Here is a 25,075-nt window from a genome sequence, read left to right as displayed (position 1 = left end):
TTAGAATGCAGCGATCATTTATGTCACTAATTATAGCAGAGCCTGCTGCTCATCATCGGGTCTGCCGGGGCTGTGCGGGAAATAAAGTGGGGCTTAATGCGCCTCTATAGACTCACATGCATCTCATACAAACGAGCCCGAGCTGCTGAACATCACAGGTGTATTAAAGTGAGATGAGACAAAGCATGCTGTGTTTATTGTCTGTTTGTAAAACACATTTAAAAGTTCTGGAGGTTTTTCTGTCCACAGCTGGCTCGATGACTAGTCAATAAAAATGAGCAGATGTTTTTTATAGCCTTGGTCTTTTTAGACAAAGATGTTTGTTTTTGACAAACTCTGCAGCTTGGACCAAAAATCGAGAACACTGGTTATCTTTTCTTACATTTCAAATTTAGCAACAAATAAAAAAAGGTATGTTTTCTTTCAGAAATGCATCAAAAGATAAAATGGAAAAAAAAAGTGTCCAATGACATTTGCAAATATTACAAACACAGTGTTGTCTCCAATAGAAATCATTTTCTTGCATGAGTGTCACTGAGTTTCTTGTAATTGTTGTTTTTGTTTGTTTCAACCCCTGCCGTGGTTGATTGATAAAAACAATGATGACTTAAATGTCACAGAATGACCTTTTGCTTGGGTTAAAAATAAAAAAGTAATGTTGTGCTGTACACATTGACACATGCACAGTCTGGCATCAAACTACAGATGGTGGGCAAACTCAGAAAAAGACATTTTAAACATTCCACCTGCAAAGCATTAAACTGGGTTTATTGGTCCAAACCGACTGGCAGAGGTGATTATTATCTGTGTGCCTCTTTGAAAAGGCTGATGAATCCTTCATTTAGAGGAATAAGCTCTTTCCAGAGGTTATAAAACTCTAGATTGGAATAGAAAAGGACTTTATTACAACACACACACGCTGTACTCCTGTTCCTTTGAGGAAAATGTCAGAGTCTGGTAATAAAACCTGTTCGATGGATTACTGATGGTTTATTATGTAAATGCATAATGTATATTTGTTTATTTATGGTTATTCACCAGTGACAGATACAGTAAAGACAAAATAAAAACCACCATCAAATGCATGTTTGCAGTGGAAGAGATGGATCTGACTCATTTAGAAATAAAAAGTGTCATTAAGCTAGTGATAAAACCTCTGTGTGCACATCTGACTTGTTGGTACTTGAGGTGTTTGAGGCCTTGCACACACATAGCTGGTCATTTTCAAAAATGCATATCCCCCCTTCATTCATTTTAAAAAATACTTCCATCCACACGGACCCACCGATGGATTTCAGATCTGAAACCTGTGCCAGCCAATCAGAAAAAACCTCTGTCATTCAGCTGTGATGTTTGACAAACAAAAACTCTGTCTCTGTTTCCCAGCGTCCACATGAAACCATGGCACCAGAGTTTTCCAAAATTTTTACATTGGCTGGGGTTTTCAGAAAACATTAGTGACGTTAAACATGCAGTTTTGTGTGGATGACAGGCTTAAACGTTTAAAAACATATGCGGTTTCCCAGATACCCGCCTATGTGTGGATCAAGCGGCAACCTTACAGTCTGAGAATATGAGACAATGCGGAAGTGCTAAAACCTGCTGTTTCTCGAGTGTTTGCTTGAGGCTGGCTCCGGAAGTACCGGAAGTCACATTCACACCAAGCCAAAAAAAGCTGTTTTCAAAGCAGAAATTCATCTATTTACAGCCTGGTTCAAAAAACGTCTCCTGTCTGAGTCACTAATTTTACTACCAGCACACTCTGTACGGAATTTTTATCCAACTCGGCCGTTCTGAGGATATTGAGATTGTGAGCTCCCCCAATAAGAGGCACAGCTGAGGGTCACGTGACGGCGCCCTATGGCTGTAGGCGAAGCCCTTGCCACTACCAATATGGCCGCTATAGCTGATGTGCTTCATTTTCCGTTTCAAAAACAGACGGGTGACTTCGGCGAGACTACGTCCATGCTTCATATAAACTATGGTGTGGACATGGCTTACAGAAGAAAATAGACATCTGAACCTGATCTCATTCATAAAACTTACTGACTACTTTTTGATTCACAGGCATCCTAAGTTCATGGGTAATGACATTGCAGACAGGACTGCAAAATCAGCCTTAAAAAAGATGATGATGTGTACTTCGAGAATTACAAACTGGTGCAAAAACTGGGCAGAGATGCAAATCAAAGGTTTTGAGCAGGAGTGTCAAGAAGCAAAAAAAGGGGGAGATGCACTTTTAACCTACAGGATGGACTAGAAATATTTCCTGTACTTTGAGGGATGTTATTTAAGTGTTCGACATGAAAGCTGGGCACTGTGAGCTAAACTAGCACTCGCAGACAACAGGAAAACATTCTACTAAAAGCCTGAAAAGATGAGTTTAAACTAAGCAAAAAAAGAAAAGAAGATGTTACTCCAAAGATTGCTTAAAAATGTATTTTTTTCTTCAGCTAAACTTTGTTTTCTAAAATGAGAAAATCAACTGATCCCAAAAGCAATGTTTTTGATCATTTTCACACCCCATAGTTGTATTGAAGTCTTTAAAATGTGAACTGATTGTGTCTGTCTGTTTGTGTCTACCTGTAGAGGGCAGCAAAGAGCACAGATGTGTCAAAACTAGATTCCCAAAAGAAGAAGAAGAAGCTATCAGAACACCTGCTCATCCACCAACTAATGAGAAACAAACCAAGAACAGTAAACACAGTCAGAGACGTGTGTCAGATAAGTGAGGATATGGGACCCAGTCTCTCTGAACACCTTGTGTCAGGTAAGAGCTGCTTCTCCAAAGTTTGTTCCTTTACTTTTCTGGTTTATGATGAAAAAGTCTCAATGATTGTTGCTAATTGGTTCCCTCTGTGTTTTTAAAAGTGTCAGTGTAGTTTGGGTTGAACAGATGTGTAAAAGAGATGGATTTAGACAGAGTGTGCTATTTGTTCTGACAGCCACCAACAGATGCACACTGATTGATTTACTGGTGTGCAGAGAGGCTGTTTTTGTTTGATGTTCTCCTGCAGCTGAATTTAATTTCACTGATTAAACTCTGTATTAAGAGGATGCACCTGTGGAAAGCTTTGCATATATACTGTGCACTTATCATCAGGTACTGAAGTGAGGTTTTTGCACCACCTGATGTTTGCTTTGCCTTTGATGGAGGTGTCTGAGCTGGCCTCTGCTGAGATGAAATGTACATTAGGAAAAAGTGGGGAGGTGCTTTGGTGCCTGAGTATATTTTTGGTGGAGAATAAAATTCTGTGGAAAACCAGAGTTTTTCAGCATAGTGCTGAAAGTATAAACAAATAATCAATTTTTTGAACATTTAATTTGCATATTCCAATTGAAAAATGCGCTTTTAACAGTGCGGCTAAACCAGGACGAGATATTGACTTTGGTCCACATGTCTCTGCAGTTGGAGGATTTCTAAAAGCAAAGGTCACTCTTCTTTCCTCTTCTTCAGCTTTTGGTCACACCAGAACTGCAGTATTGAAGTCCCAGAGAATATTTAATAATATTTAAAAGATGTTTACAGCTGAAATAGATTAAAGTATTTGGTATTAGTATTCCTTTCAAAGAAGCAGTGAGTGTTGTTTGTTTTCTATGCAGCTAAAATATTCAGCTTTCTGTAACATTGCATCATTTTCATTCTTCCTACATTCCCCGGGTTCTGGTGGTTCGCTAGCTTCTCCTCCTCGCTTTGCCCAGAGCCACTCATGTCAGAAAATGACTGGATGAGCCAAATATTTAATGACTTTTAGTTCTGTTTTGCCAGCATTTAAAGTTTAACCAGAAAGCAGAGCTTTTTCAGATGTGATCATGACTCACTGCTGCAGATGGAGATAATGGAGAGGCACACCAAGGACAAGTCTTGAGGGAGTCGGTGTTTTGAACTCTGGGTAATTGAATGGATATTGATGTTTCCCTGTAGGGTATTGATTATGTAAGGATGTTGATATTATGACATGCTCTGTCAATGTTACAGCAGAAGGCTAATAAATCTACTTGGCCGAGTATGACAGGAGATTCATTTTGTGTTATTGCGATTCAGAAGAGCTTCAGAGAGTGTTCAGCTTTAGAACAGGAGGTCGTCTGGCATTTATGTGGAAACATGAAAGTCCTTTTCTTATTGTTCGTTGGAGGCTTGACATTTACGCTCATAAAACATCTCCTTCAAAAAATGAATACCTCAAAGGTGTGAGGGTGGGAAAAAGTCATCTAAAAGCAGGACTGTGTGAGCCTCTGTGTGTGTGTGTGTGTGTGTGTGTGTGTGTGTGTGTGTGTGTGTGTGTGTGTGTGTGTGTGTGTGTGTGTGTGTGTGTGTGTGTGTGTGTGTGTGTGTGTGTGCGCACGTTGAGTGTGGGACAACAAAGCCAGGCAGTGCTGGACCCTATTGTACAGTATTGTGGTTATTGTGTAGAGCTGCTGTCTTCTGTTCAGAGGCATAGACTGTAAAAAAAAAAAGGACACCATCTTGCTCGGCTCGAAGTGAGGTCTCCACAAAAAATGCTCCCCCTAGTGGCTGGCTGCAGTATAGGTAAAAAAAAATCTGTCTCTCCAGTCATTCCAGATAGGCTGTGGTCAAACTTTAAAAGATTAATACACCTGGTAGAAATGTTTCTCACATCTGATTGTTGTGGTGATTTGAAGATATTATTTGGCTGCCTTGTATTCAAGTCCTCTTTTTTCTGGAGGGTTTTGTTTTCATTAGTTGTAAGAGGTTGAAAATATGATTGACAGCTGCCGTTCTTGTGTATTTTTTTTTTGGATATTGTGAAATATGTCAGAAGGTAGAGTCAAGAAGTGATTAGATTAGCAAAAAACAAATATATATATTTATATATATTTTTGTCACCCGGCTTCACTCAAGATTCTCCTACAGTCCCAAACAGTCTTTACTCCACAGACTCTGGCTGCACAACTGCTACCAATAGATGCGTCTGTGATGAGTAAATTTTGGCTTCAAAACCATACAATGGAAAAACACTGTCCACTCTATTTTACAGTTTATGTTCAGAGGGCTCCAACTTCAAATTCAAGAGATTATCTTTTAGATCAGAAAATCACTGCAACGGTTGACCTAATTCTAAACAAATAAAAAAACAAAAACAAAAACAAAATAAACATTACTGCAGCAATGCAAAAATAAATAAATAAAACTGGGTCGGCCCTGATCACGAAATGAAATACGATACTATCCAACTCTCCAAAAAAAGTTTTATCAGGTCCCGATACAGGTGCCAATACCGATCAGACTGGGACATCCCTAATGAATGTGGTCTCACTGTGGTCACTCTTTTATATGTAGCTCTCAACTTTGAACATTTCCCAATAGGAGCATTGAAGCACAGTAAGTCTCGGAGTACTTCTCATGGTACCTGAACATTGTTGATAAATGCATTAATTTCCATAACATATATAATCATGTTAACTTCGCACTGTCTCTGCAGCCCTGCAGACTTTTTAACACTGACTGTAGCTAAATACAAGCAGGAGGACCACGTATGTGTAGCTCGTATGGGGTCTTGTTGGCGATTTTATGAAGACTCTTGATTTTGATGGATGAATCTAAGCAACAAACTTTGCTGCCTCTCACCTGCAAGCATACTGAACAAGAAGTGAAGGCACTGCTGACTAAGATCACTTTGTTAGCAGCATTCATGGAGATAAGTGTGAACATCCTGATTATCCTGTAAAATAAAACATGATCCCATAATAACAAGCGAAGTCCAGATCCCGCTGACATCATGTTTCTCTCTGATTGTGTGTCTTCTTCCCTGAACATCTTCATCAGCAGTATATTTTATGAAGTAGTTCGAACAACACCACTCCTCTTCATAAGTTCCCCTCTGTCTATACCATCATCACAGCATAGAGCTGCTGTGATGATGAAAGTGTGTTGTTACAGCAGAATTAGATGGTTCATATTCAACACCAGACGTCAAACTGCAATCAGTGCATAACAGACGCTGGTGTGTAGAGGTGCAGCAATTCATCAGTGTAGCCGACTAATCGATGACTAAAAGAGTCCCAGATGTATTTCGGAGTTGATGAGTTGTTGGTGACATATTGTGCATTTTATCAGCCTGCAGTGCAGGGACACAACATTCCTCCAATCAGATTACCATTAACTGTCACTTATGCTGCAGCTGGATCCATAAAAATTGGAATTTCTTAGGAGTGAGATATCTTACATCAGTACCATTTCCTCTGAGAGTGGCCTTGTGGAACAGCCACCAGGAAGAAGCAGGTAAACAAGCATCCCAGAAATGACTATTTGGGGGGTGAGGCATCTCAGGTTGTTACTACCTCTGCGTGTGCAATACAGCCGCTGGCACAAAGCAGGTTAATAAGATACAGCAGTACGTCGGTGACAAATCTGGAAAGTCTGAAAGTGTTTTACTTTACTTATCCTGATAAAAATAAAAAGTCATATTTTAGGTGAGTTGGCAGTACAACATGTCTTCCGCACCTCTGCTGTGATAGATGGCGCTGAAGAGCTACTTTGCTGTATGTTGCCTATAAACTGTAAAATAAATATATTCTCAGAGTATATTCAAAATATTTTTTTTTCTAAACTTGATGATGGAGTTTTCCTCTATTCTTGGGTCAGTTAGCTTAAAATTATTTAAAGTTTAATTTTTGCAGTGTAGTAGACTGTTAAAACAATAATCATAGTCATGTTTTGTGCAATATTAGATTTTTTGGTTACACCAAGTGACCTTAATCAGTTTCACCCACTGGCCACATCTTTTATACAGTAGTTTTTTTTTTTTGTTTTTTTAAAACATTAGTTTTATGTCCCACTAGGTTAAGTCAGAGTGGTTCTCAAACTTTTTTTAGACCATGGACCCCTTTTAGGTTAAAAAGTTCTCCATACTTTGTCACAATGTATTATTAAGTATTTTGCTAGGATAGAATCAGGCTACATTTATACTTTTCAAGCAATTTATATTGTAAACTTTGAGAAACCCTGACCTTGTGGCACACTTGTTATAAAAACACCCACTGAAGTGACTTCTCAGGAGCCAAAATGTGTGTAAAAGTGCCCTCCCGCACTTTACTACCCTCTTGGGTGATTAAGGTATGATTAACAGCTCTCTCTCAGCTCTCAAAATGTACGCTACATGTGTCTGCTTTTCTTCTTTTCGCCCCTGCTCTTTAAAAAGTCTGCGTACGCCCTTGCACCAAGGTGTTGTTTGGTTAGAGGTTTTTTTTAATTCTGTTGTTACCAAGCGGCAACCCCCAGTCTGAGAATATGAGACAATGTGGAAGTGCTAAAATCTGCTGTTTCTGGAGTGTTCGCTTGAGGCTGGCTCCGGAAGTACTGGAAGTCACATATACACCAAGCCAAAAAAAGCTGTTTTTAAAGCAGAAATTAACCTACTTACAGCCTGGTTCAAAAAATGTCTCCTGTCTGAGTCGCTAATTTTACTACCAGCACCCGGCACTATACAGGGGGTGAATTTTTTTCTAACTCGCCGTTTATAGGATATTAAGATTGCAAGCTCCCCCAATAAGAGGCACGTGACTGAGAGGTGCTCTATGGGCCTTTTTCAAACCACCCCTTACACACTCCCCCTTCATAATGGAGTGCACTCCGTCACGGAGTCACACTCGCAGCTGAATGAAGTTCACTTCATCAGGGTGTAGGGTATAAATACAGCTTTGTGACAGAAACTTCCCTCGATCCCAGACGTAAACAGATAAACAAAGAAAAAAAAAGAAAATAACGCAGAAAATACAAAAGAAACTTACTCCCACGCTTCTTTGGCTGCATTTCTATTTTATTGATGAGTTTTTCATGTTTCACTCTTGCTTGAATGAATTCTTTTGTTTTTTTGTAAATATTAAACACTCAAATAAACACGAACTGTCTAAACAAATGCAAGGCAGGCCTTAATCAATGCCATGTACATCTAAAGTTGTGAACATCTGCACTCATGAAATATTTCTGTTAGTTTAACAGTGTCTGTGCAGGCACATATGCGTGGAACTTACATTTGTCTGTTGCTTCCCCCATGGATGGCACCGGACACAAATTAGCGCTGCATGTGTTCAGCGAGTCGGCATCCGTGCAGACTCACTTGTGGAGGGTTTTAGAGAGCCCACTACCCCCCGCGGATCGGTTTGGGATGGCCCTTAATGTGGCGGACCCTCCGCGAGAATGCGCAATCGGAGGGGTAGTGGGTAGGGAGAGTGTGTAGGGGGCAGTTTGAAAAAGGCCCTATGGCTGTAGGCTAAACCCTTGCCACTACCAATATGGCCTCTATGGCCGATGTGCTTCATTTTCTGTTTCAGAAACAGACAGGTGACGTCGGAGAGACTATGTCCATGTTTTATACAGTCTATGCTTGTTACACATGATGAAGTGATAGACATGTCTTGATCAGAGAACTGATCTCATGGCACAAAACTAAAGTGGGCAGCAGTATAAGAAAAAAATTGCTGATTTTAATGGTTTAAGAGATCCAAGTTCAGTGATAAGCTTTCTCAATAATCCACTTTTACTATTGTTTTTAAATTATTCCACGGACCCCCCCTAGCTATGGTTTACGGACCCCAATTTGTGAAACACTGGTTTAAGTGACAAACTTGATTCACTTTATGTTTTCAAGTAGAGTGTATATATGAAAAACTGCATCTGACTTTTATTATTTCAAACAGAATATAATAGAACAGTTGTTTTCAATCAAATAGTTAACTGTGTACAATATTGTAATATATCACAATATTGTGATATTGTATTGTGACTCAAGTGTTGTGATGCGTAGCGTATCGTGAGGTTATTGTCAATACTCACCCCTACTCAAGCTGGGGCTTGATTTTCTTGGGAGGATATCAATGCAAGCATTTCAAGAAAAGGCACGGTGACGTTCAGCTTAGCAGCCAAAAGACAGAGCCACATTGTGTGTCTTTAACATGGTCAGCTCCTGACCTTTAAATTCTCACTGTATAAACTTCAATTCATTGTCTTCCTCCTTCTGCACAAGGATAATGAAAGAAGATTCATTATCCTTTGTTTGCAATCATTTCAATAGTTGATTATCAGAATTAGTTGCAGCTCTGACTGTCTTTTAAAACAACAACTATATCTGGCTTCCATTTTTACTAAATTGACTTTTCTGTGCCCTCATAGCCCATGACTTGGATCTCTCTTGTGACCAGGCAGACATGTAGCTCAGCAAGTGGCACAAGACCTTCAAAAAGAGCTGGAGCAGGGTGAGTGGTTACAACTACTCTCTCTATCAAACCGTCTCTCTGGGTCTCGTCCTGCAGCGGTGAGCAGGCACTACTCTTTCGTGTGTTTTGGGTGAGTGGCTCCTGAGTGAGGCCTGGGGGGAGGAACTCAGGTCTTTTCTCACTAAATACTCTCAAAATCTAGTTCACTCTCGCCAGCTTCTCCAAAGTTGCCTACCCCAGCTCCAAAGGTCGTTCCGTATTCTGCATCGCTGTTCCCTTTCTATAAACTTTGCCGCCACTTCCCTGGCTGTGTGTACCGTCGGTTAATAGAGCACAAATTCCATTAAAACTATTTTTAAAACTGTAAACTCCACTTTGCAGCCATCCTGCAGAATCTCCTTCACTACATTTAAGTGAATGCTAAAAGAGTCCAGGAAATAATTTATTTCTCTGCAAGTGGGTCACCAAGCAGCAGCTGAAGGTGAAATATTGAGATGCATTAAATCATCGGTAGCTTAAGGTGGAATGTTGTGGGCTTAGAAGAAGTGTGTAAGTACATGTCTGTGTGTGTATGTGTGTGCGTGGGTGGGTGCTACATACGCTGGGTCTTTAATAAGTTAGAGCCACTGGAGTCCAGGGTTTAATTAAGAGTTAGAGACAGATTTAGGCCTCAGCAGCACCATGCTGGTCCTCTCCTTGACTTACACACACTCATTCACACACACATTCACACACATACACGCACATACTGCAGCAACAGGAATGTCCTTGGATGTTTTATGAATGACACACTTAATACCCCTGGATCCTATAGACAGTTTGCATGGAAATGTGCAGAAAAACGAGGAATATCTTGTTGAGGAGATTAAAAGACTGAAAATGAAAGAAAGAGGTCATGGTTAAATGACTTTAAAAAATGATAAAGTTGGGATCAGACACATGCATTACAGGGTATTCACAAACAGGAAGTCATTGACGCGTCTTTATGCGTCTGTCAGACAGCATCAAGAGCCGACTTGTTAATAAATAAAATGCCAAACGATGGTAAAACATGACTCAATCATAAGCGCTGATTACTGGTTTGTCCTAACAGCTGCCCTGTTGGTACTTAGCAGATCAGACCTTCATTATAACATGCTTACCCCCCACATCTTCTCCACAGTTAATGGCCATGATGGTAGCTCTGTGTATCCATTTACTTTTATTAGTGTTTTGTCGGCTAATCTCCTGCTAACTCAATCTGCTTTGTTGGCAACAAAGTGGAACATGCTAAGACTGGTGTCGAATGAGGTCAAGACACTTCCCCTGTAATGTTATTCCCTTTTTAAAAAATCATTATTATTTTATTATAACGATATATATATATATATATATATATATATATATATATATATATATATATATATATATATATATATATATATATATATATATATATATATATATATATATATATATATATATATATATATATATATATCGTTATAATAAAATAATAATGATTTTTAAAAAAAAAAAAAATATATATATATATTTATTTATTTATTTATTTATTTATTTATTGCGGATTTACTGGTCAAATATTGATGACCCTGTAATTTTGGAGGGGGATTAGGACAGGGGCATGTTTTTCAGTTCTCCACTGTCCAACTTGTTTGGTGTTGTATATGTTGTTTGTTGTTTATAAAGGTCAGTCAGTAAATCATTTGTATATAATAACACATTTAGCATTGCATAAATAATTACAAATGTAACAGTACTGTACAGTAATTTTCTCTACTTTGAAGGTCCATATGTTTTTTTATTTTTCCTTTTTGTGCTGTTTACAAATTCATCTACTGTAGAGGATCTGCATCCCCTCAGTTTCTCATTTCACTTGTATTGGTTAATTATATATATATATATATATATATATATATATATATATATATATATATATATATATATATATATATATATATATATATATATGTATATATATATATGTATATATATATATATATATATATATATATATATATATATATATATATATATATATATATATATATATATATATATATATATGTATGTATGTATTTTAAAAAAGCTTTCTTTAAACAAGTTAGAGCAAAACCAAAATCACTTTAAGTTAAATTTGTATTAATTGTATTATCACAACTATTCCTTCCCATAAATAAATAAATAATAGACTAAAATCTATTTTTTCCTTATCAATGATTTCATGGTGAAGTGTTTTTACATTTTCAAAATTAAAACACAAATGTAAATAATTTTCTTTAATGAATAACAAACCACACTGTCCTTTGGACTAAGTCAGAAATGAACAAAATGAGAGAAACAGAGAAGTTTAGACTGCGTCACTCCCTTCAGCTGCACTCCCCCTGACTGCTGATGGAATTATGAATGACCCAACAAATCACTGCACTTGGTGACTTTTTCATTAGGTTATTGCTTGCAGTCTCTTGGGAGAGCAATAGAAATAGAGGACGTGGATATTTACATGTAGACAGTGCAGACATGTTAGAGAAAGAAATCGTTTCTGAAGCTTATATAAATTTCTGTACTGTCAGGAAGTTCAGCGAGCACGTTGCAGTCCTGGAGTCTGTGTTTGTGGTGCCACAAAGTCCTCTTTTGGTTCTGTGCTTTGTTAGATCCACAAATTAAACTTGATCACTGGACAAACATATTTTGCTGAGAGACAGTCTTTGCTTGTCCTCCTGTAGAACAAGGATATGCAAAATTTCCAGTTTGTGACCTGAAAAATAGCTGTATGAGAGACTGGAGACCCCTGCTTTGGGAATACATTTATAGACTATTTTTAGTCTATAAAGGACGCTGTAGTAAGCATGCCAGGCCTGTAGTCAGCGCTATAACTGTCTTGTCCAGTGGCTTTTGGTAGATCTCTTGTCGAGTGGCTTTTGGTAGATCTCCAACAAAGTAGAGTTGCAGAAGTGGAGCAACAGAGATGATCATTTTGTTGAAAGACAGTCAACAGATTCAGCAGATTGAGCAGCACAACACGGTAGTTCAGGATAATCGTAACAACTGTGCTGTTGTCCTGTTGTATGTGCTTGCGCAGAGCGGGGCGTGACGTCAGTGTTTCCACTGAAAACACTGACTTACTGTTTACACAGCAATGGTGGTGGCAGCATTTCAGAAAAAATGCTGTTTCTGAGGGGCTGTTTACACAACTACAGTTTTAGGGTGAAACGCAAAAGTATTGTTGCGTTTCAGCCTCCTGTTTATATGGAAACAACATTTTAGCCGACCTAAAACTCAAACTTTTGGAAACGGCATCCAGAGTGGGATTTTTCTGAAACATTGCCGACACTGTAGCCGTGTAAACAGTAAGCCAGTGTTTTCAGTGGAAACTCTGACGTCACACTCAACTTCACGCAAGCGCATACAACATAACTGTTATGATTATCATGGATTACCATGTTGTTCTTGTGCTGCTGTATCTGCTGACTGTCTTTCAACAAAATGTGCATCTGTTGCTCCACTCCTGCACTTAGTATTCGCCAATACACCAGATGATCGGCCCAACTCTACTTTGGTGGAGATCTTCCAAAAGCTGCTTCTGGACAAGACAGTTATAGCACCACCTACAGGCCTGGCATGCTTAATACAGTGTTTTCAGTCTCTCAGCGTTTCTATGTAAATGCAGATTGTTTTTCACTGTGTTTTAGTGTTTTCAGATGAAACACTGTAGTGTTAGCAGGGCCTAAATTCAAGGCCGAAACACAACAATACTTTTGCATTTCACCCTAAAACCATTGTTGTGTAAACAGCCCCTGAGATTGGCATAAAATCAATCTGTATGGGAGAGGGAGCCTAGTCAGTTACTGATGATGAAGAAATCAGCTGATGAGTTGAACAGGCTGAAAATCAATCATCGGTCAGATGACTGGTGTGCCTCTACCCAAAACTTTGAAGAATATCTGCTGTTGCATCATGGATCTTTTTAAAACATGGATCTGTTCTGATGTTAACAGATAGAGCTGACATGATAGCTCCCTCGAGCGTCTGAAAACTTACAGTTGTTGTAGCGCGGTGGATTTGATGTATGTATCACTCACAACATGCAACATCTTTGCACCATGAATGATTTCTGACATCCATGTTGGTTCCCAGTGGAGATAGAGACAATCTAGACTTTAAATCACATCAAGAATCTCCTACATTTTAATGTTTGCACATCTGGAACATTCAGTTCTGATGGGTTATTTATGCTGAGGTGAGCGCAGGCCTGTCAGGATAGATAACGTTTAGACCACATTTATTTATCACAGCTGCAGGAGGGGGCCTGGGACCCAACATAAACAATTTTAAAATAACAACAGTGGAGCTGTTTTCCTGCGATTATTGAAAATACTCTGTGTGCTCTCCGCTGCCTCTGCGATGGAATTTTAAATTACTCCTCCTTTGAACCTGTGTTTTTCCAAAGCAATAAATATGAGGTAAAAAGGTGGAGATCAAAGCCAGCACACAGAGCAAAGCAAAAGGTGTGGGTGAAAGCTGAAATTAAAGCCGCTTCTTTAACGCCACACTGAGGCTCTAAATTCTTTCATGTAATTTAAATTTAAGAGTTTAGCATATGCTTACATCTGAAGACTTTGTTTTGTAATCATTGTTTTTGTTTTTTCTTCATTTTTCCCTATAAACTGCCTCGTTCTTTAGCAGGGTGTTTTCATGACACTGGATTTCTGCTGCTTCATCTTAAAGCGTCTCATTTCTGGTTTCATAGTCTGCTGTGTAAAAAGTCAGACTGGCTGTTTCTTTCGTTTTCCTTTTTTACACACACGCACCATTTTACCGCGCACACTCCTCAATGCAAAATGAGCTATGTGTTGTCAAAAACTTCCATAAAGCAGCAGCATTTTCCCTCTGCCTCTGTGATAGTGTTTCTAAACCGCGACAAATCATTTTAGCACTAAAAAACAAATCTTTACATCATCTCTTTACGACCTGTGACAGAGGACGAGGCTGCGGTGCGATGAGTCTTTAGTCAGCTCAGACTTCAATTTCAACGCCCACTCCAGGAGAACTGGCTCAAGAAGAAAACTGATTTAAAAGGTAAACAGGGATTTAGCTGCACTCTGAGTTTCTGTCCACGCACACACAGCTGTCCTCAACGGCTGATTGATGTGGTCCTGCAGCTCAGGAGTTGTCGTGTGTGTTGTGCAAGAATGAATATTGATTGATTGTAAAGTGAGTCCACAGTTTTCTTCAGTTTTTCCTCAGTCTACTTAAGTTTTAGTCACCTCGATTGCACAAATTAAAGAAGTGTAACTGCGGGATCTTAGAATGATGTTTTTTATTTCCTCTTTTTCATGTTGATTCACAAACTCCTTCCCTCTGCATTGTCTGTTTCTGTTTTTGTTTTGTTGACCTTCTTTGTCAGCAAAATTTACTGTGACTCCTCCAAAAAAACACAAAACACCCATTGGATTTCTTTCACAGCAGCTCCTCTCACACAAAAGTCAAAGTGAGCCGTGTAGTTTGCTTCTTCTTAACATCTTGGCCTCTAGAAATTGGATCCTCACCACCAGCGAGGTGTTTTTAAGCGACATACTTTATGTCAGCCAGGAGTCGCTGACACAATCAGAGCTCTTGCTCATGTCTTATTGCAGAGGGTTTGTGCTTTTGTGTAGAGGAGTATTGCGGCAGCAGAACAAACAAGGTAAAAGGAGCTTATCCTTTAATTGCCTGGATGAGGATGCTGTTGTTTTCTCTGAGGGATGAAAAAAAGAAAATAAGCAGGATTGTTTCCTTAAAAGTGCTCTCTGGTCATTAATAAAGTGTAAAGGGTATACAAACACTGGATGAAGATGTATCCCAACATTTTACAGAACTAGCTGTCGTGTCTTTTCCAAGTTAAAGGTCCCTGTGTTTACCTAATTACATGCATGATGATGGTGCATAACCCTAGAAGCTTTAATTGGACTCTCACCATTTCCTTTGTTATTTCTTCTTTATTGTCACACACTAACATCTTCACTAGATGCCTGACCTCCACTTTTCTCTTTTCCTTTCCTTGTGTGTCTGATTTTTTTGACAATCATCAGCGGCTCTCTGCCCAAATCCTGGTTTGTACCTCTGTGTTGACTCTACACTGTGGTGGCTATTGCAGCCAAACCACATCCTTGTGCTGCCGTTGGTGTGTCCAAGTTGCTCTGCAGTGTGATTTCTTGATCTCTGCTCAAGTCAGATCAGCTGTTTATGGTCCTGGTATGTTTTCTGCTTCTTTTTCCACAGTAACTCTGAACGTGACGTAACAAAACTGGAGCTGATAAGTGTCGCTGTAGATCAGGCTGTAATCATTATAAAGAATACAGAGATGTCAAAGGAGATGGAATGAACAGTGTTTCTGGAAATGTAAGAAATGTTATACTGCCCAGCACCAATCACAGGGCTGTGCGTATCAGGTTGTGTGTGGGCTTTGTTTTAGTTGAAAAAGGGTGAAATGGACAAATGGTGTAGGCTGCACTGCTGCTTCCATCACAAAGACAGTGAAGAATATCAGCTTTAGGCCAAGTTTTCAGAAAGTTTATATCAATCTTTTTTTAGATACATTTATTATTTATTATTAATTAATTGCCCATGTTTATATTTTAAAGTTATATTAAATTTCAGGTTCTATTTTATATTTTCTTATAATTTCATGTCTTTTACTTTCTATTTTTAACCATTTTTGAAGGAAGTAGCTGTACCTAAAAAGCAATTTTCCCAAGGACAATAAAGCATTTCTGATATTTACTTAAGTTGGTTTATTTTGCTATAGATCAATGACTGCCTCAACATTATAAAGGTGATTTTTCACTTAAAAGGTTTATTTTGAAAATGCCTGCTCTACTTCCTGTATCTTGGTGGCAGGTTTGGTCTTTACATGCAACACTTTGGATGGGTACTGAGTAGGGTACTTTTATAGATACTGACTGGATTCTGTCTGTAGTACTGAGTCATGATTCATGCAAACTCAATCGGTACTGCGTTTAGGTCCCTAAACACATCCTTGTGACTGTGAGGGAGTGGAAGAGAAGGTGATTTTCCATGCTGGACATGAACACAGCACTGCAAGTTTATATACGAGGGACCACTGAAAAGTTTGTAGCCTGACAAGAAAGGAGTAATGCCGTAGTGATGAAACTTGGCATGCATTTAATCCAACCTTTTTTGACACTTTTGGCATAGATTATTTTCAGATTAACTGACACTGATGGCGTGTTTGAGGACTTTGAAAAGTGGAACCAGAGACATTTTGTGAATGTGGATAAAATTTGGCACCGCGGTGTTATTAGATATCTGCAGAAAAAGGGGCTAACCGAGTGTTTCTCAATTCCGGTCCTGGGGCCCCCCTGCCCTGCATGTTTTAGATGTTACCCTACTCCAGCACACCTGATTCAAATGAATGGCTCGTTATCAGGCTCGAGCAGAGCTTGATGACGAGCTGGTCATTTGAATCAGGTGTGTTGGATTCGGGTAACATCTAAAACATGCAGGGCAGGGGGGGCCCCAGGACCGGTATTGAGAAACACTGGGCTAACCCCAAGTATATTTCTGCTGACATGGTTGCTACATCAGGGGATGATGCTCCAGGTTTATCAACTGTGAAAAAGTGCGCAGCTGAATTCAAGAGGGGTAGGGAGAGCCCTGAAGATGACCCAAGTTCTGGATGTCCTGCTACAGCAACAACCCAAGAAAACATCAAAAGGTGTTGAGAAATAAACCATGCCATAAGTGTCAGGAAATGTTGAATTTAGTTCATGCCAAGTTTCATCACTTAGGGCATAACTCCTTCCTATTTAGGCCATGAACTTTTCAGCCCACCCTTGTATTAAAAATAAATACAATAAACTGAAAGACTTTGAGATTATTATTAAACAAATTGATATTTATCTACCATCTACACACAAAAGTACTGAAAATTGGTACCGATGGGTACCGATACTGATTGCCAGGTACTAGGCATCGGTACTGAATTGTTTCAAATGTGAAAGGTATCCCTCCCTATCAAACGCTTGTGATTGCTTTGTGCAGAAATGCCTCGGACACCGTCTGCTACTCCCATAAAAGGTATAGAAAGGACATTTTGTGAGATTACTTTTTTAAATTCTTGGTTAATTCTTGTTTTTTTGCATTGTGCCATCACTGTTTGCAGAAGACCTGTTTTTTTTTTTTTTTACATGCCATCAGAGGGGTTTGCTTTTTTCATTGAACTGCAGTTAGGTCAGTTTTTTTTTTTGTTGCTGTGAAAAAGGTTTTTCATTGCTCAAGTCTTTCTGATGAGCTGACAGGATAAACAGAAAAGGTGGATTCACACTTTGTTATAGCTGACACTCTCCGTTCAAAAATTTGGAGGATTTTTGGATCACTCTTTCAGTCACACCTCTCCCTGAGTTTTACATAAGCAGTGCTGCCGTAAAAGAGGGAACAGTGAGAGCCAGAGCACAGTGTCCTTGTGCATGGCACAGAGAGGGCACGACCCCAATCCAAGCTGAAAGACTACTCAGAGCAGCAGAGATTTATGATGTGTGAGTTTTCATCTGAAAATCTCTCCCTGCTAACCAGCCCAGGCTCTCCGTCTGGCCTACCTTTACAATAAAGTGAGATTAATGCTGCAAAGTTGTTCAATCAGTGGTACGAAACGCAAATTTGATTTCTCTGATGAGACAGCCCTGCCTTCTCTCCATTACTCCATCCCTAATCCTCATTCCTCATCACATCCATTTACTTCACAAGAGCTTTTTTTTTCTCCAAAAAAGAGGAAAGCTCCTCATTAGTATGCAGAGCAGCAGAAGTACAAACGGCACACTTCTCTTTCTCAGAAGTTTGAAAATGAAATATTCATGACTATAGAGTGCTATTTTTCAGCACTAGAGAGAAGAAGATGAAGATAGGAAATGAGAATAGTTGTCATTTAGACCAAGTCTACATCCAGATTTCCGGTGTCTGCACTCTCATTCAGGACTGCTTCACTCCCCCTGCACCTGTTGACTCTTTGAACATGAAGAGCAGACAGCCACAAAAACAGCTCATCTTCTTCCTCTTCATCTCTGAAACTGACGGTCTTTTGCCATTTCTCTTTTCTGTTTCCTGTGGTCCTCAGGCAGCTGTCACTTCAGCGCTGTTGAAGCTATCTCTCAGGAAGGAAGCAAAAAAGACTGAAAACATCCCAGCTGACAAACTCAAGGTGAACAAAATGCAAAAGCGCTTTGAAGTCAGTGAGCTGCTGCATTATAGGGTGATGCTGCATGGAGGACTATAAGTGCTTTTTAAGTGCTGTAACCAGTGGATCAGTCAGTGAGAGTTTCAGAGAGAAACAGCTGAGAAAAAGCTTTCAGGTATAAAGAGCAGGAGACTTATTTTCCACAAGATACTTTCTAAACTACCATTTACATTTTTTCAAACACTGTAATTCAGTTTTTAAAGGAAATGCATAAATGTAAGTTAAATGGGAACCCTGAATATGTTTTACTGACGTATTATTTAGTTTATATTTTTTAACAAATACAGATTTCATAGGATGGGCAGATTGAGTTCCTGCAGTGTTTTGCACATTTGCATATCTGTGAGTTAGTTTCATTCTGCAACAAGATGTCTTAATATTGTATACCAAAGTATATGTTTTATTCAGTTCTCAGTTTGTGTATAGTCCACCAAGTGTATTAGGCGTTATCACCTTTGACAGTTGGGATCATAACTTCTAGCTGATTAGACACTTTTTAAAAATTATTTTTTAATTATTATCGTAGGCTCCAAAATACTCTGACCGAAAAACACTGTATGCAGTTGGTTTCTGGTTAAACTGGCTTACCAAACCTCAAAATAGAACTGTTTAACACCCAATCTCTCACAAATAAATCCTGTCTTATACATGACCACATCTTAGAAAAAAACATCGATGTAATGTGTCTGACTGAAACCTGGCATCAGCCAGAAACCTACTCTGTTTTAAATGAAGCCTGTCCTCCCGGTTACAGCTACCTAGAAAGAGCCCGCAGCACTGGTCGTGGCGGCGGCCTAGCTGTAATACACTGCAGTAACCTGAAATTGACCCCCCTGTCTCTGCCTGAATTATCTACCTTCGAATGCCTTGCCTTCAAATGCAACCCCCCTTTTCCTGTGACTGCTCTTCTAATTTACCGGCCACCCAAACCCAACCCAGCATTTTTCTCTGAAATAAATGAGCTTCTCACCTCTCTCTGTGCCACATGTGCAAATATCATTATACTTGGAGATCTGAATATTCATGTGGACACCCCCTCCTGTCACCTTGCAGCTGAATTCCTTCAATTACTGGACTGTCTTCATCTCAAACAACATGTTGATGTCCCCACACACAACAGAGGTCACACGCTTGACCTTATAATCACCAACTTTGCCCCCATCATAAATCTGTTGGCATATGATATAGGAGTGTCAGATCACAGAATAATCTCACTGGAGTTGAAATTGTCCCAACACACCAAGCCAAAACGCCAAATTCACTTCAGAAACATAAAAAACATCAACCCAGACACCATGACTTCTGACCTCCTGCAAATCCCCCCTGTAAATTTCACATCCACTACTGACGCAGTTGACTTCTACAATAACACCCTGAGCAGAATCCTGGACCTCCATGCCCCCATCAAATCACGAACAGTCACCTTCTCACGCTCTGCCCCCTGGTTCACTTCAGAGCTTCGGACCATGAAAGCAGCTGGGCGTGTACTGGAGCGGCGAGCTGCACATTCTGGACTCACTGTTCATAGACAAGCCTATCGACAACACCAAAAAGCCTATTCAAAGTCACTGAAACTAGCACGGTCACAATTCTACTCCAATATCATCAGTAAAAATCCTGGTAACTCAAAGCAGCTTTTCTCCACCATAAACCATCTCCTCAAGCCACAGACTCTCCCAAACATAAACACCACAAAAGAGCAGTGCAACAGTTTCATTTCTTTCTTCAGAACGAAAACTGATACCATCCGCTCCCTTCTCTCCAGCTCCCCTCCTATAACTTCTCCTACTGCTGACCCACAGATTAGAACTCTCCAGCCACTTTCCTCCTTTACAGATACCTCTGAACAAGAGGTTGAGGACATCATCCGCAGGATGAGACCTTCCACTTGTGCCTTGGACCCTCTTCCGACAGTACTGGTCAAATCAAATATCCATGCTCTCAGCCCCTTGATCACCCAAGTCATCAACCACTCACTCCAGGCTGGTCATGTTCCATCTGCTCTTAAAACTGCTGTGATCAGACCCCTTTTAAAAAAACCCACATTAGACCCAGAAATCCTCTCAAACTACAGGCCCATCTCCAACCTCCCGTTCCTGTCCAAAGTACTGGAAAAAGTAGTTGCTGCCCATCTCCAGGACCATCTAAACTCAAACTCCATCTTTGAAAAATTCCAGTCCGGTTTCCGTTCTGCCCACAGCACTGAAACAGCTCTGGTCAGAGTCACAAACGACCTACTGATGGCAGCAGATGCCGGCACACCATCACTCCTCATCCTCCTGGATCTCTCCGCCGCTTTTGACACGGTCGACCACAACATCCTCCTTCAGCGCCTCCACCACACCGTAGGACTCTCTGACTCTGCCCTGAGCTGGTTCAAATCTTACCTGTCTGGAAGAAAAGAGTATGTTTCTCTGGGGGATGCAAAATCTGAGACACACACCGTCACCTGTGGTGTCCCTCAAGGGTCAATTCTTGGCCCCACCCTTTTCATCCTATACACCCTTCCACTTGGAAGTATCATCAGCCGCCATGGGGTATCATTCCACTGCTATGCTGATGATACACAGCTCTACATTAAGACAGACCCTTTTTCATCTGCAGCCCCACTATCATCATCATCATCTTCATCATCATCATTGGCTCTGAGCACCTGCCTTGAGGAGATAAAGGCGTGGATGTCAAACAACTTCCTGCAGTTAAACAGCTCCAAAACTGAAGCCATTTTAGTTGGCACACCGCACCAGGTCCAGTCATCCAGCATTACCCACATTAACTTCTCTGGTCAGCACATTCCTCTTTCATCAACAGTCACCAACCTGGGTGTAAGGTTCGACAGCCACCTTACCTTCCACACTCATATAAAACACACCCATAAGACCTCCTTTCACTTCCTCAGAAACATTGCAAAACTCCGTCCTCTACTCAGTCTTTCAGATGCTGAAAAACTGGTCCACGCCTTTTTCTCCTCAAGGCTTGACTACTGCAACGCACTCCTCATCGGGACTCCTAGCAAGGGCCTACAAAAACTCCAGTACATCCAAAACAGCGCCGCTAGGATCCTGATGAGGGTGCGGAAGTACGACCATATAACACCCATCCTTCACTCTCTCCACTGGCTTCCGGTCTCATTTAGGATTCAATACAAACTCTCCCTCCTAACCCACCACTGCATCCATGGAAACGCCCCCCCATACCTAAAAGAACTTCTCAAACCACAAACCTCATCACGCCTCCGCTCTGGTAACAACTACCTCATTCTGCCCCCCAGGACTAAACTGTGTACAATGGGTGATCGGGCATTTAGCTCAGCCGCTCCTCGCTTGTGGAATGCCCTCCCTGAACACCTGAGGGCTCCACAAACAACAGACTCTTTTAAGAAGGGCCTAAAAACCTTTCTTTTTAAAAAAGCTTTCACTGAAGGCATTTAACCTCTTTGTAATCTTGTTGTTTTTAACCTTGTTTTATTGTCGCACTTTGAGATCGCTTTGATGAAAAGTGCTCTACAAATAAAATTTATTATTATTATTATTATTATTATATTGAATTTTTTTTGCAAATTTTTGAAATGTCAAAAAATTAGCATTTTTTTTAAGTTTCATTTTTTTTGCAAATTTTTAAAATAAGAAAACTGAAATTTTTGATTTCTTTTTTTAATTTAAATTTTTTGCATTTTTGAATTTCTAAATAAAAAATAAAAATTGAGACATGGAAATGTAAAATTTCATAAATAATATAAAAAAAACCTTCTCGTTTAAGTAATTTACTAGATTTAAACTATGTTTTGATTTTATCCACTTTATAGTCTTTATCATGAAGATAAAGTAGTATATTTGTGCCTCCGGAATGACTTTAATCCAAATGAGCTAGGGCAAAATGGCTCGTTTAAAAGTAAAGGTTGCAGACCTCTGACCATAATGAACAAACCCAAAATTATGTATGTTAAAGTAGTTTTTCATTCAGTCGCTTGCATACTTGAGGATTAAGATTATGAATTAATTATCTATTTTCATTTAAAGTAAGGAAACCAGTCAACTGTTTACATCAGGTGAAGTTACTTCTGGCTTTTTCAAAATAAAAGATTATTCCTGAAATCCAGTCCACAAGTACTAAGACAGAAACTTTAAAGCACGTTTGCACCAGTGACTCCTGGAACAAAACATGATGGAGCGTGTGGTCAACATAAACATTGTCTTCACGATATTTGAATAAGACGGAGTAAAGTGTGTCTGGTTAGCTTTGACTGTAAATAAGACACCATAGTTTTCTGTTTATTAATACATCCCTACTGTCTTATGAGCTTTTTTCACCCTACGGTACAGAGGGAAAACTGAACCACTGATTGTATAGAATTCTGTCTGAGGATCTACCAACACGCTTTTTATTAAAAAGTAAATCAAAGATTACACATGGCATATGAAAAATATTTATTGTGGTTGAAATAGTAAAGTCCAACACATTACCTTGATTCGGTACATGATTTCTGTGTGAAGTCACATCAGGCCGATTTTAGCGGTGGTCCCGCAACAATGAAAACTGAATTGATCTGATTCTTCTTGATTTCTTAATAAGACATCCTTTGTCAGTGTTTTATTGAGAAACCTCTAGCTTCAGAAATTGTAAATACTGTATATGTCCATGTAGCTGTATTTTTAAGGTTTCTTTAAGGTGCATGACTGGTTAAAAACAGACCGAGGTGATGCTTATTTTGTAACACTCAGCATTCAAACTACATTTAAAACTGCCATACAGATATTTATATCAAAGCTGTACAACTCCTCAGACTTCAACATAACTCTTGGCATGTTTCCACCTTGCTCTGGTTTATTTTGGTTTCTCAGGATGGAAATCTTCCTGCGCCCGCGGTACCTGTCAGTCAAATAGACTTTCTTCACAGAGAATTTTGACATCTCACAGTTAGAGAAGCACAGGTGTAAACATAAAAATTAATGATGGCTGAATTCCATTAGTTGCTCCGGTGTCAGGGTTCTGGCATCGTGCACACTGGCTCACACTAAAGCTGTCAGGACTTTTTAGGACTTTTGGAATGGAAAAGTTTTGGGTTTCAGGACAGCTGAACAGAGTTAGCTTACTCATCTCTGTTTACTCTGAGTGGAGTGTGTGGATGTTAAGTGAAAATAATGCCATCATAAAGACAGCTCCTGCTCTGTGATTAACCATCGTAACATTCAACTTGCAGCAGAGCCAAGCATCCATTTAAATTTAGTGACACCAAAATAACAGTCTCATTGGACCATGATGCTAATCTAAACAAAGCAGCACTTTGGGAGAAAGAAGAAATGAGGAAAAATCAATAAAATAAATCTAGATTATTTAAAGTTTGATATTATTATAACAGTCCACTCATACATTCATCCATTTATCAGCTCTAATTTAATTTAGCGCATCCAAATGACACATTTAATCTGACAAGACTAAACACAGCTGGCAACAACACCAGATTAAATATAAACAAACAAATGCTCACAATGAGAGATTTTCAGAGTCGTAGTTCTCATTGAAATTGAGCCATTCAATGATTGTATGTCACTGTGTGCAGAGTTTAAACGTGTATGTCAGAGTTCATGAACCCTGAATTAGTTGGCATTGCCATCTAAAATCAATGGAAAATCTTGTCCCCAGCATATTTGAATGTTAATCCCTGCACTGCTTTATTGTTGTGGGTGTTTTGCAGCCTATTTGACCTTGTTTTCCTGAGCTCAATTGCTGAATGGTGACTCATCTCGAGTCCTGACGATCTCTGCTAAAAGTCTGGCATGCAAATCATGAACACGAAGCAACAGGTCAACAAAACAGCATTTTGGTGGCAGCACCACGTCTCTAAACTTTTCAAGTCTGAGAGCTTTTTACCCTTTATGCCTCAAAGAAGAGGGCGGCCTGCGCAGTTTTGTCAGACAGACCTTGTTTTTCTTTAGAGCATAATGGCAATGTGCGAGCATTTGAAGATAAGACACATTGAAGGTCTCCTTTTTAAGATCCATGGTGACGTTCAGCTTACATGTCAAAAGCTAAAGCCACTGTGAATTTTTCTACCTTATTCAGCCCCCAAGCTTAAATCTTTCCTTCAGAGCTTTTTTTTTCTCTCTCCTCTAAATAGTGGAGTGGACTCTGACCATTCTATCACTGTTGGAAACACTGAGGATGTGAGTATTTAGTTGACTTGATGAACATACATCACTCTTACTGGTCAACAATAGACTTAACAATCAGATTATTCATGTTCTTACTGCAATTGACCTTAAGTGCTGATCATTTGTTGTTTCGAAGATGCAAAGTAGACACTTACCACTTACCGGCTGTAGCTCCAGCCCCCATACAGTGTGTGCCAATGGTGAAATTAGTGATTCAGACCGGAGACTTTTTTTTTTTTTACCAGGCTGTAAATATGTTAATTTCTCCCGTGAAAACAGCATTTTTTGCGTGGTGTACATGTGACATCCGGTACTTCCAGAGCCAGCCTCAAGTAGTCGAGAAATGGTAGATCTTAGCACTTATTGTCATATTTTCCAACTGGAGGTTGCCACTTGGGCTAGACCATAGACTGTGAAGAAAAAAGGACGTCATCTTGCTTAGCTCGAAGTGCGGTCACCAGGAAAACTGCTCCCCCAGGTGACTGGCTGCAGGATAAGTAAAAAAAAAAAAAAC

The 25,075-nt window shown here is 39.6% G+C and overlaps 1 long non-coding RNA gene across 1 annotated transcript in view; it reads left to right on the top strand.

Moving 5' to 3' along the window:
- The first annotated feature begins 2,612 nt into the window (after window positions 1-2,612).
- The window catches only part of LOC141795512 (uncharacterized), a 148,123-nt gene continuing 125,660 nt past the window's right edge, over window positions 2,613-25,075 (top strand). The window contains exon 1 of the long non-coding RNA XR_012598610.1: window positions 2,613-2,770. This is a non-coding gene — a long non-coding RNA (uncharacterized LOC141795512). The remainder of the gene's footprint in view (window positions 2,771-25,075) is intronic.

This window comes from Halichoeres trimaculatus, unplaced genomic scaffold, assembly GCF_033239565.1.
Source record: "Halichoeres trimaculatus isolate MK-OKI-2021-1 unplaced genomic scaffold, fHalTri1.1 fHalTri1_scaffold_8, whole genome shotgun sequence".
In the NCBI taxonomy this organism is placed as follows: Eukaryota; Metazoa; Chordata; class Actinopteri; order Labriformes; family Labridae; genus Halichoeres; species Halichoeres trimaculatus.
The sequence above is the reverse complement of the archived record's forward strand: the minus strand, read 5'-3'. Positions and strand labels throughout refer to the sequence as shown.